Below are 17,277 nucleotides of genomic sequence, written 5' to 3' on the forward strand. Positions count from 1 at the left end.
AAGGAAAGGGAAAAATATATGCATATACACACAAGAGATCTAAGATAATTGTACTATTAATGTATATTGGCTTATTGAAAGGAACAGTTAATGTTTAATTATTTGATCAACCTTGCATCCTATATCTGGCAATCTAAGCAACTACTTTGAAGATAACAATATGTAATATAACAACCATTGTTGATTTCATATCATCTTGTTTTGAAATTCGGTCTCATGTTTATAGTTTTTTTTTTTTTGCTTCATTTTTGTCTTTGTTTTTGTTACTTTTTGTTCTTTTCTCAATAAAATAAAATAAGTGCCCATTATACAAACTAAAATAGCAAGAGTGTTATATAAAACATCCTTGCTATAGTTTGGATCTGGGATATCCTTCAAAACCCCATGTGTTAAAGGCTCAGCGACCAGGCAATATTATTGAGACGTAGTGGAACCCTCAGAAAGTAAAGGCTGGTAAATGATCATTGCAGAGGAGGGAGGTGCCCATAAAGGGGATCCTAGGACCCAGGTTTCTTCCAGTCTCTTTGTCTTATCTGCCACACTGTGATTGTGTTTCTGTGCCACAGGCTTCTGAAACATCACCATGTGCCATCACAGACACAAACCAATAAGGCCAAGCCACCACAATTTAAAACTCTGAACCAGGAGCCAAGATAAATGTTTTCTCCTTTTAACTAAATTATCTCAGATATTTTGTCACAGTAGTAGAAAACTAACATAGCCTTCAATGTAACCAGTTGTAACTTACCTTTTAAATACTATTTTTTAAAGTATAAGGAGAACTAGGCTTAGAAAAATTTAGACTATTGCACTATACATTTTCTGAATAAACAGTAGTATCATAAACATAGATACTTTCCCTTTGTATTAACCATATTCACTAAAGATAAAGTATTTCATACAAATAAAAAGTTTTTAGACACCAAAGAATAGAATGTAATATTTTTCAGCCATGACTATTTTTGAAGAGGTGTATTTCTAAAAATACCTTTGGCTTTATTTCAGTAAACAATAGCCCACACTAATATGAATAGATACACTGCCAAGTCATTATTTCTAGCCTTATTAAGGCAAATAAGGCAATTAAGTCACCGCAGACTAACCTGAAGCACTATAAATAATGAGAGTGTTAAACTGAATCCAATGAATAATTCATGAAACCTAATTCTTCTAGCTCTTTGGCAGTTCTCTCACAGCCCTCTGAAACAATACAGGATGATTACAAAGATGTATTATTGCTATTGTTGTGGTGTATGCCTTATCTATTAAACTAGCACATTTATTTAGAAATAATAATCATCTTGTGGCTGCTTTACATTCTGAATGTTTGCTTATGTATGACAACGTAATGCAAATGCACCTTGATGGAGCTTAAAAGTGAGATAATGTCCAAGCAATGTCTGCCTCACATGCAACCCTGACTTATAGATGAACCAGAGCTCCAAGGGTAAGATGGCATGCACTGTGAATCTCAGAGGCACTGAGTTACATTTCTGGCCCAGCAAATCACCAACACAAAGTCTAGTGTCAACTAAAAGGATTCTGGGAGTTAAGTGAACTTAGAAATTGGCTCTATTTCTGGATATGCCATTGACTTGGTCTGACTTCAGCCAAGTGACAAAACTTGTCCAGATTTTCATCTCTATTACATGAGAATGCAGACTGGAATAAGTATGAGGTTCCTGCCAATGTTTAGCATTCTGCATCACCAACAAACAAATCTCCTGCTTCTAGTCAGATCAAAATCATTCAGAGAATTCAGAGATATGCTTTTCTCACCAGTGTACCTTCAGCACTTAGCATGGTACCTGACCCACTAGAGTATTACAATCTATATTGATTGAACAAAAAAGAATAAAATGCATACAACTGAAAAGCAAATATCAATCCCAAATGTTTCTTTTTTAATATAATGTTGAATATACAGATGTTTTCACCAGCCCAAATCCCAAATTACTGACAGAAGCCAAAGACAATAGATTTACATTCAGTAACAAATATTTTGTATTTGGTTTTCTCATCAAATTATTTTCCATTTTATCATGGAGCAAGAATTAGAATTTGATTTTCTTTTACTCCATGTAGCTGTGCTTAGGACTAGCATCATGAGTAATCAGCTGGTTATTCTTAACAGCAATTGAGAAATAAAGCAACAAATCCTGTCTCTGCAACTAATCTTCCTTTGCAGTACATACGTATTAACATATGGACACTTAAGCCTATCTCTCTTCAAAACACAAACACATGGAAGATTCTAGAAGAGACTATTGTGCAGCTTCGTACTTTCTTCCTATCTTATTTTATTCCCATTGCTTGATTCAACCACTACTCAAAGGAATTTCAGCCTTTTATCCAAAAGTGGAGAATTAACATCATTTCCTGCCTTAGGAATTTTTCTGGCTTAGGTCAGAAGTGACAGGAAGAAGCATTTAAAGTTTTAAATTCTCACATATTTGAAATTCATTTAAGGAAATAATTACAACCATTTAAAAATAAGAGATAAAGATATTTTAAACCTAATACATAGATAATTTGTACTACATTGTGCTTTGAATATTACAATATTAAAAAATATAATATGAATTATATTATACACTAGATAATCTCAGAGCCATTTAGTTGAGTAATTGTAGTGAACTTTGTGATACACCGAATATTTATTTTATCACTGTCCCAGTGAGTAATAGAAATGGCTTCACAAAAAAATGAATTCTAGGAAGATGTAGAGTGGCAAGCAGCAGAGAAAGAGCCTATCTGAGATCTGGTACCCAGACTCTGGGGCACAGCAATATAATGAAGAGAAGAAGTGGGGCAATGTGTCCCAAAGGGCAATGTGTCATAGGGCAATGTCCCATAGGGCAATGTGTCCCAAAGACCAGCAAGGGGCTGAAGCAAGAATAGAAGCTTATAGGAAGAGCAAAGAGAGAGACCTCAACACAGAAGAAGGAGGCTGCAAGTGGCACATTCTCCCTGAGCCCAGATTCACTGCATAGAATAGGCAGTTTGAATCTGCAGATACACAGTGAATACTAGCAACCCCAGAGGCCTCCACAGAGAAACATACCAGTAGAGTGTATCAGTGGACACACAGACTGCACTAGCTAGTGAGTTATTCAGGTTCAGATGCCCCCTAGCAGAAGGTGATTTGTTGGTAGGCATCTTGGAGAGGGGCCAACTGAGCTAGGAACACAGACCAGCTCTCAGCTGGCTCCATATATTGAATCCCAGTGTCAGGGTGAGGTGGAACTGAGTTCAAGCCAGCAGAAGGTCAAGGAGCTGAGCTCAAGCTATCATAAGAAACACAGAGTGTTGCAGGCTGAACAAATCTGATTCCAGCCTCAGAGCCAGAAATGAATCTGAACTCCAGGGAAACTAGATGTGTAAGCTTGCTGGGGTTATCTAACACCCCACCATGAACTACTGATGGCTTGGGATTAACTCACATGGATCTGGGTTCTGTCTTCCCATTCTGTCTACCCGTGACAGAAAAGGTACTCTTGGAAGTCGACTTTTTTTCCTTCTTTTCTACCTCTTTTCTTTCCTTGATTTTGCTTTTTTCTTGATTGTTTGTTTTTGTGTTTATATGAGTATGAACATTGTTTCTAGTTTTTCATTGTTGCTGTTCTGTTCTGTTCTTCTTTTTATTTATTACTTCTCTCTTTCCCTCCTGTTATGGTTTATGTCTAGATGTCCCCTCAAAGCCTCATGCAATCATTTGGTGGGCTTCTAGAGTTTTTGACTGATTCATGATCCAATGCTGGGATCATAGGTGTGAGTGCTACACCCACCCTGGGGCAGGTAGCCTGCATACAATATAAGTAAAGGAAAGAGGCTTGCTTTCCCCTCTTCCCATTTTGCTCTTGTTTCTTTTGCTGTGTTCCACCACCATGAACTGTTGTTCTCTGCCATGTGCCACTCTACCTTGGAGACAGTTGAGTATGTACTGAAACCTCTACAAACTGTGAGCTAAATAAACCTTTCCTTACTTAACTTGGGTGTTGGGTATTTTGTCTCAGCAATGAGAGAAAAATATCCAAGACATCTCCTGTCTTCTTCACCAGTTTCCCAAAGTTTGCATAATCATCCTTTGTCTTCCAGCTTTGCTTCAAATCTCCCCTTCTCCTTCTATTTATCTATTTTTCTACTTTGCCCCTTTTAAATTTTATCCCAAGAGGGTATCACCAAATTGAGGACATATTTACTGTATAAAATTTTCTGCTTCATTTTAGATTTTGTTATGTAACCACAAATATAGTTCATACATTTTAAGGTGTAAAATTAATAATTACCACAGTTTGCCATTTTCTAGGCTGTGTTTCATACTATTCTTATTGCTGATTGTACCACTTTAGCCAAGGTGATATACACAGATTCACTGCTAAGTTCTACAAGAAATTTAGAGAAGAACTAAAGACACTACTTCTCAAATGCTTTAATGAAATGGAAAGGAAAACAATATTCCAAGTTCCCTCCTGAAAGCAAGCATTTCCCTGACAGCAAAATCAGAAAAGGATCCTACCAAAAAAGAGAACTACAGATCAATCTCTCTACTGAACACAAAAGCAAAAATGCTTAATAAGATACTGGCAGACAGAATGCAGCAAATCATCAAGAAGATTATACACCATGATGCAATAGGATTCACCCCAGGGATGCAGGGATGGTTTGACTTATGCAAATCAATAAATAAAATACACCATATTAACAGAATCAAGGATAAAAATCATATGATCATCTCAATATATGCAGATATAGAGTATGACAAAGTCCAACACCCATTTGTGAAAAAAAACCTACAGAAAATTGCAATAAATGGTCTTTATCCCAATTTGATAAAAATCATTACGACAAACCATCAGCCAACATCATGTTAAATGGTCAAAAACTGAAAACTTTCACTCTAAAATCAAGAACAAGACAAGGATGTCCACTGCCATCACTCTAATTCAGTATAGTTCTGGAAACATTAAGCAGAGCAATAGACGAGAGAAAAAAATCACCACTTTAATTCAATATAGTTCTGGAAACATTAGCCAGAGCAATCAGACAAGAGAATAAATGGAATAAGGTTAGAGAAGGAAAAAGTTAGATTATCATTATTTCCAGATGACATGATACTCTACATAAGATAACCTAAAAGCAACATCAAAAAATACCTCTAGATTGAAAAAACAAATTTAGTAGTGTAGCTACATACAAAGTCAGCACTCAAAAATCAATAATATTCCTTCATGCAAATAACAAATTCACTGAGAGAGAAAAGAGAGAAACAATGCCTTTCACAATAATATACAAAAAATTAAATATCTACAAATCAACCTAATAAAGGAAGTAAAAGACCTTTACATTGAAAACTACAGTACTCTTAAAAAGGAGATCTAAGAGGATACCAGAAAATGGAAAGGTATCCCCAGTTCTTGGGTAGGAAGCACCAATATAGTGGAAATAGCCATGCTCCCAAAATTGTTATGCAGATTTAATGCAATCTCAATCAAAATACCAAAAGCATACCTCACAGATCTAGAGAAAACATCCCTAAAGTTCATCTAGAACCAGAAGAGGCCTAGCATAGCAAAAGCAATCTTGGGAAACAAAGAAAAGTCAGGAGGCACCACAATCCCGGACTTGAAATTATACTACAAACCTACTGTGATAAAAACAGCATGATACTTGCAAAAAACAGACCTGATGATCATTAGAAGATGCATAAATAACTCCAAATACACTCAGCCACCTTATCTTTGACAAAGGAGCCAAACATACTCACTGGAAAAAAGCCTCTTTGATAAATGGTGCTGGAAAAACTGGTTTTCCACATGCTGAAGTAAAATTAGACCTGTATCTTTCACCATTCACTAGACTAAAATCAAAACAGATCAAAGAACTAAATATTAAAACAGAAACACCAAATCTGCTGGAAGGTAGAATAGGTAGAACTCTTGAAAACATTGGTGTAGGCAAAGACTTGGTGAACAAAACCCGAATTTGCACAGAAGCTATCATAAAGAATCAACAACGGGGATCTCATCTTATTAAAAAGCCCTTGCACAGCATGTGAAACCACCAACACAGTGAAGAGACAACACACAGTGTGTGAAAAAAACTTTGCCAGCTGTTCCTCAGACAAAGGACTAATATCTAGAATATATGAAGAACTCAAAAAAGTCAGACCCCCCAAATTGAAAGACCTAAATCTAAAATAGGCATCAAAATGAATACACACATCTCAAATGCAGAAGTAGAAATGCTGAATAGATACATAAAAAAGTTCAACCCAAAGCCAATCAAATTGATACTCCACCGTAAATACCACATTTCAACCCTGGCCAACCTCATATGAAAAATACCATTTAAGCAATACTTAACATCAAATAAAGACAATAACAGGCTTGTAATTTCACCTAACATATGACAACTATCATGTGTACAAGGAAAATGCAACAGTCCCTTCCCCAGAGTCTTAACAGTTCCAAGGTTATTAAAGTCCAATTCAAAATTTCTTCTGAGGCTCATGGCAAACTCCTAGCTACAAACCTCTATAAAAATCACAACCAAGTTACAAAGGTACTTAGTTAAATCCCAAGGTACTATGGAACAAAAGAAACATTCTCATTCCAAGAGGGAGAAGGAGACAGGTATAAAAGAATATGACCAAAGCAAGACTGAAACCCCCTAGGCAAACATTTAGTCCTAAATGTCCACATGCAGCATATGGGGCACAGAGCATGAGATGTTAATTGCACAGGTTAGACAGCTCCATGCCTGCGGCCCTGCTGGCTTACACACACAGCTCTGTCCTGGTGTGACTCCACTCAAGGTCTACAGCTTTCTTTGCCAAACTTTCCATATTCCATATTCTGACTACCTGGGACCTTCACTGTATTTCGGTTTCATTCACCAGCTTCCCTCACTGTTCTTACAAGGACCTCTTCCTTGGTCTCCCAAGTTTTCCTTTCAAATATGGGAGGACGCCTCCATGACATAATGCTTGCATTCTGCATACCAGTAAAACCAGTATCATGTTACTATAGACAGCTTAATTAGATAGAAATTTAGGCAGTCAGACAGGGATAAGCCCTCAAAGGAGTCAGTGCAGAAGATAACTCACCAAAAACTGGATGGAGGCACATCTGAAGAAGATTGAAGTCAAAGTGGCCAGATTTATAGACTTCCCTAAGGAAGTTTGAGATTACTGTTCCCACCTCTTTGAGATTTCCGATATAAATAGACCATTATCTCATTAGGGGTGGGCCATCCTCTCCCACCCACAAAGGTTAAAACTACTAAGACTAAGACTAGACTAAGACTATAGATAATCAACCAAGGTTAATGTTGTCATCTATATGTACTTGTTATTGCTTCAGATGCCAAGATATCAAAAAGGAACATGAGGATTTTATTAGATGTACGTCTGGCTCAGGAGGACTCCTATCTAAGATGGCTGAGCATTGGAGAAAGGACAGGCTCCAATTTTTATAGTTAGTTAAGTGGGTTGGGTTTTGGCACAGAATCTGTGGGCAAGCAAAAGAGAACAAAGGCAACTTGTCAAGCTGTGACAGTTTTGTATCTTGGTGGCCCTGCTTGTGCATAACAGAATGTTATGGGAATAGGAGGTTATAATATTTTACTTACAGACACAGGAGGTGCTGCTTTTATCTGTATTAGAATGAAGAACAACTGTAGGGGGGAGGATGTTTGGAAAACTTGACTTTTTAAATCTAGATTCATTATTTTGGGGCCAATATTAGCTAAGTGTCTATACTTGTAATATTACTGGTTGAATATAATTTGATCCACATTTTACCCTCTCCTGATTACTTTTCTCCATAAAACTTTCTCAGAGAAGTGGGCTCACTGGCAATCCATTCAGGACCCTTTCTGTCTCTTAGAAGCTATTCCTACTCCCCAATCCTATTCCCCAATAAATTTTCCCACCCTTAACCTCCATTGTTCTTTAGAATTTATTCTTCAACTTTAAGAAAGAGGAACTCAGTATATGTGACATATAGCAGTTTGGGAGTTACATATTTTCCCCTATATCATTTTGGAAGCCCCAGTGAGATCTTTTTAAAAATATGAGTTTGCTTTTGTTTCATAATACCCTTAAATATTTTGACTAGACTCTAGATTGTAACCAATTTAGGTAATTTAAATTGTTATTTTCTTGTTTATCAGTCACATATCTTGCCTTTTGTTAAAATGGTGGTAGATTTGAGAGCAGAAAGAAGTTATGGTTCTTCTCTGTTTCCTTGATGGAATTTTTCATCTTTACAAGCAGGGTCTTATATTCTTGTTCTTATGCCACATTTAGACTTACTCGTTGCTAAATTTACTTGCCCCTTGCTTGGCTTGTTTGATGGTTACAAGTTGACTTGTCTTATTTTAGATAGCAGGTAACATGGGCATTGCCCTAATAGACTTTGATACTAATCAAAAATGTGAATGTGAATGTGAAGAAATGGTATAAAATGGATTATATTTAGGAGATATACATGCACGCAATCTTTATCAGTCCCTTATAGAACTCCAGGAAACAGTGATTACTCTGCCAACTACTTGACCACTCTTAGAGCAGCTACCACTCTCAGAGGAGAGGACAGGTTTATCCAGCGCCTCTGGTTAATCACCCAGTGAAGCCAGTGGTGATGTTGGACTGACAGGCAGCTGGATTACTTTCTGGAGACAGATCTCTGGCTGTGTGGAACAAGTGAAAGCTGAGAGAGCAACTGAGGGGTCACAGCTAGGGCAACTCCCCAGTGTGTACCCAAAGGCTCCTCCATGGGAGCTGGGTCCCAACAGCCCACCTGGGTAACCAGCAGAGAAATCTCCACTTATCTATCATCCCCATCTGCACAGCTCAGTGAAGTGGGAGGTAAAACTCAGTGATGTCTTGGTAGCCTCTTTCCCACCGTGAGCTGAGAGGACACTGTTAGAACCCTTTCTTAAGTTTCCATTAAGAGTTGCACTACAGCTTTGAACCGTTCTCTCTCTGCTAGTAAGATAGACCCCCACTTCAGGTATATCTTAATACATTTATTTATGGGGACAGAGACGAAGAAAACAATAACTCTCTCATTCCCTAAGAAAGTTTTGCTAGGACAAAGGTCTAAATTAAGAGAGAACCCCCCAGGTCTTTTCTTTTCATTCCAAAACACTGGGAGTTAGCTTTGGAATTACTTGGCCCACTAGGCCACCTTCTAAACAAAAGGAGACCTCCCTCCAGCAGGTCAGGCTGAGGCAGTTTTAAAAGCCGTTCGCCTTTAACACAGGAGAACAGCTATCAGAGGAGCAATTTACACTTGTGCCTTACATATGCTAAGAATAAAAAAAGTTTTAGTCAGCCTTTCTCTTGAGTCATGTACATGTGAGAAAGAAAAAACTGATAAGTATGCATTTACAAACATGTAATTTGTGATTTCTAGACAATGGATACAGACTTTAATCTGTGAGTTTCTTAAGTGTATTACAGATACCAGGATTTTCTGAAAATACGTATTTATACTGAAAATACGTATTTTCAGTAGAACCAAGGGAGTACAACTATAGGGGGAAATTTTCTAGATGACTAGATAGAGAACCCAAATTGTCCCAGAGATGTCTTTGTCCTAGATCCCAGGGCTGAGATTTCTTCTTAACTATTATCTGTCTCTATCTGTCCCAGGAGGTGATAGATCTCTTTTGCAGCCTAGGATTTTAGAACTTCTTGATTCAAAGTCATTTATTTAAAAATAAGGCCTAAACAATAGAGTTGGAGCACTTCCAATCTGCCCTTTCATTTTCTCTGTCTCTCACTCTCTTTCAAAAAGTCAAAAGAAACCATTCCCATTCTTTGATTATTGGTTTAATTTTCTGCTTGGTGATGCAGTTGAAATCAATCATATCCTTTGCCTTTGGAGGCATGTTTTGCTGAAGATTAGAGACCCACCCTGGGAAAGCTCTTGATCTTGATTGTCTTCCTGCCCTTGAGATGGTTAGGATTTAGTTCTTGTGCCATACTTAGAGACACTCTTCTGTCCCTGCTGCACTCTCTTGCCCCTGAGAAATAACATGGCTTGCAACAATGATTGGTCCAATTCTCTCCTCTGTGGCTGCTGGATATCAGAATGAAGTTTCCTGAATTGTGAGTTTCTCCACCCTGGGACACTTCAAGAGTAAAGCACTTTACTTCACTTATCTCTGAGCCATATTCTAAAAAACGTGTCTAGATTTAATCCTCAAGCTCTCACAAAATAAGTGTAAAAATTTTAACCCAAATTTATTTGCCTTTCGGTCCTTAGACAGAACTAGAGTTTAACTCCTCTTACTTCACTCTCCTCTCAAGAATAATGCTGACTGGTTTTTATGGCACGGGGAACACTGACTGTCTTTTATAGCAAAGATAAGTTCATTGATAGAGCAAAACATTTAGAGAACCTTATGAATTTAAAAACAGATTTAAGCAGAAACAAGTATTAAAGGATAGGCACAACCCCAGTCCCCAGGGCACTGTCTCTCTCAACATGATTTCTCTCCAGAACTGGCCACTAAAGAGTATCACTTAATTTGTTATCATTTAATAGGATGTCATTGAAGAAATGTGTGACATTGTCTGGACTGCTTACTGCTTGAGTGCCTTTAAGTGTAGTGAAACATATATAACCTACCTATACATCACATAAGCTTTAAAAAAATATCATGTGATTGGTGGTCTCATGCTGATTTGACATGTACCTCTTATCACAAGTGGCTGGAGCACAACAGAAAGGGAGATATCTGAGTCTAAAAGAAAAGGCTACTACTATAAACAAGCTTAGTTTTACATCTTAGGAGGCCTGCACACCCAGAAGGCATGATAAAAGGGAACTCCAATCTCTGGCCTCTTCTGACAGTTTCCTGCTGCACCTGTACCTGACCACTGTTATGATTCAGTGAGGCCAAAAAAACTAACAGCAAAAGCTATAAAAGCACAACAAAAGTCTTTAAATGACTTAGCTAAAATTGTTCTTCAAAGCCACCATTTTCTTCTTCTTACAGCTAAAACCAGAGAGACTTATGACAAAAAAATATCAGACTCATAGCTGTCCTCCATCAGTAGAGGGGTCCAGGAGCCAACTGGTTGCAATCACTATTCCAGTCCCTTAAGAGCAGTTTCTAGATGTGACTCTTTCCCCAACCTGCCTGTTCTTTCTAGTGCTCATGCTTTGATTTATACATGCTATAATTTCACAGAAAATTTATTTATTCTTGCCTGGAAGATGCCAAACTCCAGGTAATCATACAGATAAATTAACAACAAATGTGCCAGGCTCCTTTACTGAGATCCACTAGATTGACCCTGTAAAGGGAGTTCATGATTGTGCAGCTGCAACAGGACTGCTAGCCAAGGCCTATTATACTGGTTCTGTGGTGAAGGCGCTTGACTGTGGTCACCCCTACACCAACCTTTCTCATCTCAAAACAGCTAAATAAAAACTACACCTCCTCTCCCCTACCACAATTAAGGAGAGCTCTTCAGAGGGGGAACTATTATAGACAACTAAGTTAAGTAGAAATATAGGAAGTCAGACAGGGTTAGGCCCTCAAGGCAGTCAGTGCAGAAGATGAGAACATCAAAAACTGGCTAGAAACACATCTGAAGATTAAAGTCACAGTGGCCACATTTATATACTTCCCTAAGGAAGCTTGAGGTTATTGGTACCACCCTTTTGAGATTTCTCATATAAATAAACCATTGTCTCATTAGTGTTGGACTATCCTCTCCCACCCAGTAGGACTAAGACTACTAAAACTAAGACTAAGACTACAGATAACTGACGAAGGTTCATGATGTCATCTGTATGTCCTTATTAGTATTGGACCAATATTAGTTAAGTGGCTATATTTAAAATCTTATTGGCTGACTATAGTTTTGACTCATATTGTATCCACCTTGTGACTTTGCTGTATAAAACTTTCTCAGAGAAGTGGGACCATTTGCAACCCATTCAGGACCTCTTCTGTCTCTCGAGAGCTATTCCTATTCCCCAATAAATTTTCCTACACTTAACCTCTATTATTCCTTGAAATTCATTCTTCAACTTCGGGAAACATGAAGTTGGCATATCTGACATCTAGCAGGTTGGGAATTACATGCTTTCCCCCTATATCAGTATAAATGATGTCAAGTGTTATGGCTTGTGTCTAGACGTCCTCCCAAAGCCTCAGGCAATCATAAGTGGGGCTTTTGCAGAGGTGGCTGGATCTAGAATGTGTGGTGCTGGGATTTAGGGTGTGCAGCTACTGAATTAATCATTGGTCTGACACCCACCCTAAAACAGACAGCCTAGATAAAATATAAAAGGGGCAAAAAGAAGCTGCTACTGTCACTTGCCTTCTTTTGCTATCTTCTGCCTACCATGAATTGTTTCTCCTCTGCAATCCTCAGCCAACTGTGAACTGAAACTTTGACAAACTGTGAGCTAAACAAACCTTTCCTCCTTTATCTTTAGGTGTTGTATATTTTGTTTCACCAACAAGAAAATTAACTAAGACACCAAGGTTGTCCATCAATGGAAGAAGTAGCCAGGTCCCCTTGGACCATGGTTGCACCAGCCTCTGAGTGCCTAGATGGCTTACCATGGTGAATTTCCAGGAAACCAATTCCTTATGAAGCCTTCATGGAGGAAGGACTCTCTTCTCAAGTGAAAGGTTTACATTTTTGCAACTTTAAATCTGCCATGAGTAGGGTCTGATGTCTGTGATGCCTTCAAAGCATAGTTCTTCTTGTCCCTGGACAAAGTTCTTGGTTTCTTTTTAAAGGTACTAATCTCTGCAGCAACAACACCTCTTTTGGCCTCAACTTTACACATGGTTCCTTCTGGACCAAAATTTAAGTTTTTCAAAAATTCTCTGCTTTATGTTTTGCCAAAATTCTCACTATAAATATGATTTAAAACAACCATCAGTACCAGTGCCACAGCCGCAGTGCCAAGCAGTCTTTGAAATTTTCTCCAGGAAATTAATTAGTCTCCCAAATTTAGTCTCAGGATATGGGCAAAATATAGAAAAATTTTCTGCCAGAGCATAATACATGGACTCCAGTCCAATTGCCAGTGGAGATTTTTGTTCCCAGCTGAAACCTCCTGAGCCTGGAATTTACTGTACACATTTGCAACAGCACTCTGGTCTAAGCTCCAACCAAAATCACCCAATCAACACTCATTTCACAGAATTTTCGGGTTCCTGTAGCCCAAATCTCCAAACCACCTCAACCTTCTCTTATAAAGTCTTCTAAACTAAATGGTCAAGTAATGAGGTCAAGCAGTGACCCCATTCTTGGTGCCAATTTTCTGTATTAGTCAGCTTTCATGTCACTGGAACATAATACCTGACACTAACAATTTAAAGAAGAGGTTTAATTTGGCTCATGGTTCTGGGGATTTACTCCATGTCAGCTGGCTCCAAGGCAGAAACATCATAGCAGAGTAAAGCTGCTCAGTTTGTGGCAGCCAGGAAGCAGAGAAGAATGGTGCCAGAAAAGAAGGGGCCAGGGAACAGATACACTCCACAAGGCCATGCCTCAATAATCTTCCTAGAGTAGGCATATCCAGACCACCAATCCTTGGGACGATCCCAAACCAATCAAAGTGACACTCTACCCTAACTGCCACAAGCAACTTTTTGAAAAAAATTACCATAAAAATAATCTTAGGAATAAAGTTTTACACATCAACCTGTCACTTCATGGAAAAGACCTGCCTGACCTGTACTTTTGCCAAGGCCTGAGTTTCTCACAACATATTTTTTCATTAAAATTATACGAAAGGTCTCAATCTCAAGGCAGTAATGAAAAAGCTCGCATCTAGCTGAGATTAAAATGAGATTTTTTCCTCCTTGAGGAATAGTATTACAAATATTATCAAGTGAATTATGGAAGGGTTTTACTCTATTACATAACACTTCTGGTCTGTCCCAGGATGATAATGTCTAAATTCAGAGAACAGGGAAAGGGTAAGTGTTTAGTTTTAAGAGCAAAATAGAAACTGAAAAGAAAAATTAAATTCAACAGTTATTTCATGCTCTCAATTTTCTCCACAGTCACTAACATATACAGTTCCCATGAGAAAGTAGGCTTTCATTCTGGTAGATTACAAATTTTAACTGACTTAGCAATTATAAAGACCAAAAAAAAATCAAAAAATTAATTTGTCCTCACTCCTAACACAGTAAATTATGCTATCAGGCTTCCCAGTTTCTTAAAATACATTTATTTTTCCATGTTTCCATTTGTGATGGCTTCCCTTTTTTTACAACTTCCCCCCATTTCTCCTAACCTCCTCTCTTATCCTTCCTCTCCTCTGATCTCTGCCTCTCTTTTTACTGTCCATCCCACTTTCTTTCCAATTCCTACCATCATTTCAGGTTTCATTAAAGTCAGACCTTCCGCTGGAAACCCTCCTTGACTACTCCTCTTTCCAAGTTACTGTGAAGGAAAATCATGCACCACGTGATTCTATGTCATGATGTAATGAGGCAAAATGACAGAATGAAAAAGTTTCACTTTGTTATTGTTATTGGTTGGTTGGTTGGTTGGTTGGTTGGTTGGTTTTGGTTGGTTTTTTCTGGCAGTGCTGAGAAGTAAATGCAAGGTCTCTGCACTGAGATACATCCTAGTTTTTTGTTTTGTTTTGTTTTGTATTTTGGGACTGTTAAGTCACTAAATTGTCCAGGCTGGGCTCAAAGTTTCAATTCTCCTCCCTCAGCCTCCCTGAGTGCTGGAATTACAGGCACACACCACCATGCCCAGCATGAAGAGTTTACTTTTTAAGATGAGAATTTTAAGGTAAGCCTAGGTCTGATGTTCACTAACTGTACAACTTCATAGCAGATTGTCAATTAAGGATACTAGTTATTATTAGTAGTAACAATAACAATTAGAAATTATTAGATCCTGATTCTGCTATCTAGTGCTTTATGGTCTCAAGTAAGACATTTAATTTAACAGAGTCTCAGTTTCCTATCTGTAAAATGAAGTACAGCTATCCCAATGATCTCACAAAATTGTAAGAGCTAAAGCAAAATAATGAGTACAACAGTGCTTGCAATGATTACTGATATTACTCAATTTATGATGGAGTTAGATCCCAGTAAAGTCACTGTAATTTGAAAGTGTTATAAACTTAAAATGCATTTAATCCAGCTAATTGCAAACATCACAGCTTAGCAGCATAGTAAACCATAGAGTATCAGTTGTTTACCCTCATGATTGCATGGTTGAGTGGAGCCTGCTGCTCACTGCTGCTAAACATGAACTATGGTACTGTATATATATTGCTAGCCTGGAAAAAGACAACAACTCAAACTACTGTTTTTACTGGCTGAATGTGTATAAGTTTCACACCACTGTAAAGTCAAAACTTACTGATCAAACTATTGTAAGTCAGGGCCTGTATGTAAACAGATATCTACATGACAGATGCCGAGAAAGCTATTATTAAATTTTATCATGACATGCTAGAATGCATATAATGTCAAATGAATAGAAGAATATGCAATTGTTCAACACTATAATTAAGATCACAAAAATGTTTTTTTAAGAAAGACTATCAGGAAACAAGTCAAATTGTTAATAGCAGTGTTAGGGGCGGGGACAGCACCAGGTCAGCCTCCTAAATTTTGTGCCAAGACAATATTTTAGATGCTCAGTGAAGTTCTATTGCTGAGGCAACACTGGTGATAGTAGCAAACAAATTCTTTGCTGTCCCTTTGGCAGGTCGTAGCAGGAAACCAAGCCACAAAGAATGATCGGCAGATTTCTAGTTCCAGCAATACCAATTATATGGGGTCACTGGAGCTGAAAGACAATGGCTTAATAGTTGGCACACCAGTTTACTAAAACTGCCATCATTAGAATATGTCTTCTACTAAAATTATCTCTAAAGATAAAGTCTGAAGAAAGTCAGAGTTGCAACTCTCAGACAGAAGACATGGAGCAAAGACAGGAGAACTACTATGGATTTCAAATCAGTGAAAAGTTTTGCCTTGAATTGGAAGCAGCCAACCTGCTGTGACTCGTATCTAGACGTCACCCAAAGCCTCACAGGTGCAGAGTTTCAAAGGCGGCTGAATCTAGGGTATGTGATTCTGGGATTAAGGCTGCCCGCCCTGGATGTGGATTGCACCAATCAGTAGGCTTATAGCCTGAACGGAATATAAGGGACAGAAAGACCTCTGTCACTTCTGCTCTTTCACTGCTTGTCTGCTGCTACCTCTTGCTTGCTCTGCAGTGCCTCTCTGTCATGCAGCCCTGCCTGGGAGCCAGCCAACTATGGACTGAAACCTCTACAAACTCTGAGCCAATGAAACCTTTCCTTCTTTAACTTTGGGTGTTGGGTATTTTATCTCAACAATGAGAAAAGTAACTGAGACACCACTTAGAATCTTTATAATTAAGAAAAGAGTTTTTATAATTGATATGTGATTTCATAGACTGAGAATGATCAATTTTGGAAGGTATAAGTCAATGGCAATATAGGTAATGTAATGTTATGCCTGACAGGCTGATTGCTTAGGCTACATTCTGTGATTTCACGACCCAGCTCCACTGTTTATGGACCTACTATCTTTAGACAAACCACTTGTTTTTTGTGCTTTAGCTTTCTCATCCATGAGACTAACAGAATAGTGCCAACCTGAACATACTACTGTGAAAATTAAATGAGTTAATCTACATAGTCATTGAAATAGTGTGTGGAATATACCAAATGTTTAATAAATCTTGGCCACTATTTGTGGCTAGTGATAAAATTCTTCCTTTCATTTAGAGGAATTTCTTAGGTTTAAAAATATAAATGCTCTAAAAATAGCACTGTGTTATTGGTTATTTATAGTAGAGTGTAAATAAAAGATCTGAGGGTGGACTTGGAAGAATACCATGAGTAACAAGGAGTGAAGTTGTAGAAAAGTAGGTGTTATGGTTTATGTCTGTGTGTCCCCTCCAAAGCCTCATGCTACCATGGGGCAGGCTATTAGAGTTGAATGATTGTGGGTGTGAGAGCTACACCCACCCTGGGGTGGATAGTTTGCATATGTAAAGGAGAGGAAAAGAGCGCTTGAGGACATTCCTCCCCCATTCCGCCCTGGTGTGTGCTTGTGGCTGAGCTGCGTTCTGCTGCCCTGAGCTATAGCTCTTTGCCATGTGCCACTCTGCCTTATAATCTGCCAAGTACAGACTGAAACTTCCACAAACTGTAAGCAAAATAAACCTTTCCTTCCTTCATTTTGGGCAACAGGTATTTTGTCCCAGCAGCAAGAAAAAAG

Source organism: Chinchilla lanigera, unplaced genomic scaffold (assembly GCF_000276665.1).
Source record: "Chinchilla lanigera isolate Chin_1 unplaced genomic scaffold, ChiLan1.0 scaffold00008, whole genome shotgun sequence".
In the NCBI taxonomy this organism is placed as follows: Eukaryota; Metazoa; Chordata; class Mammalia; order Rodentia; family Chinchillidae; genus Chinchilla; species Chinchilla lanigera.